The sequence below is a fragment of the Aptenodytes forsteri genome, unplaced genomic scaffold, assembly GCF_000699145.1.
Source record: "Aptenodytes forsteri isolate BGI_AS27 unplaced genomic scaffold, ASM69914v1 Scaffold269, whole genome shotgun sequence".
In the NCBI taxonomy this organism is placed as follows: domain Eukaryota; kingdom Metazoa; phylum Chordata; class Aves; order Sphenisciformes; family Spheniscidae; genus Aptenodytes; species Aptenodytes forsteri.
The window spans coordinates 173,806-176,716 of record NW_008794418.1 but is presented as its reverse complement, the minus strand read 5'-3'; the positions used below and the strand labels follow the sequence as shown (position 1 = coordinate 176,716).

Here is a 2,911-nt window from a genome sequence, read left to right as displayed (position 1 = left end):
GGGGGGGACGTTCGGAGTGATGGTGTTTGTCTTCCCAAGTCACCGTTACGTGTGATGGAGCCCTGCTTTCCTGGAGATGGCTGAACACCTGCCTGCCCATGGGAAGTAGTGAATGAATTCCTTGTTTTGCTTTGCTTGCATGCGCGGCTTTTGCTTTACGTATTAAACTGTCTTTATCTCAACCCATGAGTTTTCTTACTTTTACCCTTCCGATTCTCTCCCCCATCCCACTGGGGGGGAGTGAGCGAGCAGCTGTGTGGTGCTTAGTTGCCAGCTGAGGTTAAACCACAACAGTATGTTAGTAGGGCTGATATGGAACAGACATACGTAGCAGTTAGACACAGCCCTGAGTAATGCAATTTATAAAAATGAAGTAGTGATGTGCCTTTTACACATCTCTTAGTTAAGCCATAGGTGTTTTAGCTGGGAGGGTTTGGCTGGTGCTCCAACAGGAAATATGTCCTCATTTTGTAGGTAGAGGCTACTGTTCATATACTCCTTTATTATGTTCTATGTTATGGATGTTTTAGCGTCCAGAAAACTTAAGCTATTTAAGAGGCTGTAAACACTTATTCTGAATCAGTGAAATATGTAAGGTACTTTCACAGTTATGTAATATTTACGTGTCAGTAGTTTTTTTGCTAAGAGTTGCCAGGTAAATAGTTAAAAGTAGACAGAAAGATAGTGTAGTAAGGGTTATATAAAGAAGGCTTAAGCATCAGATTATACATTTTATGCCTGCAGTCGATTTAGGCTGAAAAAAGACAGCTCAGGGTTTAATGTGCATGAACTTTATGCTGTGGGTGTATTATGGACTCCTCTAGGTTTACAAGCTCCCATCAGGTTTGTTAGGATTTAGACTTTGTATTGATTCTTCTGGACTTAAGATTCAGTTATAAAGTTGCCACTCCTGTTCTCGGGGGGAAAAAATTGCTATGGTCTCCTTACTTGAAGGCTAAGCAGTAGAGACAACACACGCTGAACAGGAGTAGTAGCTGGTTTTTTGATTGTGAAACAAAAGTCATAAGTTGCATGTGTCCAAATTTTAAAGACATAGCATGTGTTTGATCAGGTAGAGGGAGGGAGTGCTAGTGGCGAGAGATCCAGATAATAGGATGTAGTTAAAACTGACTGTTGAAAAAAGTTACTTAGACTTGTTTGCCTTGCCCAGCCTGGGTTATTGGAACGAGGGATAGGTTAGTTAGAAATACTGTATGAGGGTAGATGGACACTTGAATGTAGCCATCGAAGCGGCTGAAAATCTCCATTCATTGCTTGAAGAATTCATAATGAAATTGGCTTGGTTTGGACCCTAACAGCGTGCAGATTTTCCAGCATTTAGAAAGAAGAGTAGACCCTTTACTGCAGATCATGAAAAAGGCTAGGTAGAGCTTGTAGATGTGTTCAGAGAGGACTGTTTTGACTTTTTTTAGCTCTTGAAATGGCTTTTGTGTTTGAATTCTTTTAAATATCTGTCTCTCTTCTTGTGCTAGGTAGCCGTGCCTGTCTTTGATTTGTGGCAGGCTTTGCACTGGATTAGCAAATTGGTCCTGCTACCAGTGTTTTGGAAGCAAATACCGAGTTGTAAATGTTTACTTCCTACTCTTGTTGCCTCTTGGTGCGTCTAGCACTTTGTCAAGCTTTGTCTTAAGTTTCATGAAGAGTTCTTGATTACAGTGTGTCTGTTCCTTGTAATTCTCAGAATGTATTTGCCACAGAAGAGATCCCTGAATTACTTCCCACTGGGGGTGTTCTCAGTAGAGAAATGGGAGTTGCCAGTATTGCTTCAGTAACATCTGTGTTAGTAACAGGAAGCAGGCCTGAATGGTACCTGCTTGCATGTCCACAGGAAGATGACAGAATGCTCAAGATATCCCCATGCCCTGTTGAGATAATTCCTTCCTTGAACAAAGTTTGCTGATTACCTTAGTATAATGTGTTTGCGAATACAAATTACTCTGGTAGGCATCTGATTGCGTCTTACCATAGGTATGTTTGTCTCCCAAACAACTTCTGAATTCTTCACCCTTTTAATATCAGTAGGTGACTTTCATTCAGAAGCTCAGTATGGCAAAGATTGATTTGGCACCTGACTCAGAAGACTGAAACCTGGACAGTAAATGGAAGAATAACAGAAACCTTTTTTGTGTATTCACTTTAAATATTCAGTGGTGTCCTTGTGATCATTCTGTGTTTCCCTTTCAAGTCCATGTACAGGGGAGTAAGTTTCTGTCAGAACTTTCTTTTCTTCTCCACAGTGCACCTCAAGGATATTTAAAGTTCTCCTAGCTAGAATCTTTCCCTACATTAGCATCCTTTCATATTCAGAAATTATATCTTCTTGCGGGGGGGGGATTAAACAAAAATAGCACAGATACCTTCTTTGGTCTGGACACCCCTCACAACAAAAACTACAGAGATTTGAAAATTTGACTGGTGCTTATGAAGAAGAGCTACAGTTGCAGCAGGAGTTGTGGAACTGTTGCTACTTTTTGTTGGCTTTTCTGTTTCTTTACCCTTTGTGCCTTCCCTTAACAGAGCTGCTTCTCTGACTATTGCAAGTATCCAGTACCCGATATGTGATACTGACATGGATATAATGGGCTGTTTGTGTCAAATAGCAGCTGCTGTGACAGCCAGGGTGTTCACCATGTGTGCTGGCATTCAGTGTGTATTGCACTGGCTACAAGATGAATTTTTACATTTCTAATGTGATTGTATGCCAGTTTGGTTTTCACACCACATTGTTTTCTCTCAAAGGGAAAACATATTTTTCTACTTCAAGCTTTAACTATTGCCTCTGGAACCTGTCAGCCTTGATCATGTAGATCAAGGATGTAGATGATGTGCTGAGGATGTAGACGAAGGTCCATCCAGGGGGTTGCCTAGGGTGAGGCAGTCAGCCCCACGC

At 41.3% G+C, this 2,911-nt stretch overlaps 1 protein-coding gene across 1 annotated transcript in view; it reads left to right on the top strand.

The window, feature by feature from the left end:
* PHLPP2 (PH domain and leucine rich repeat protein phosphatase 2) overlaps window positions 1-2,911 on the top strand; it is a 48,076-nt gene that overhangs the window by 4,354 nt on the left and 40,811 nt on the right. The window lies entirely within an intron of this gene.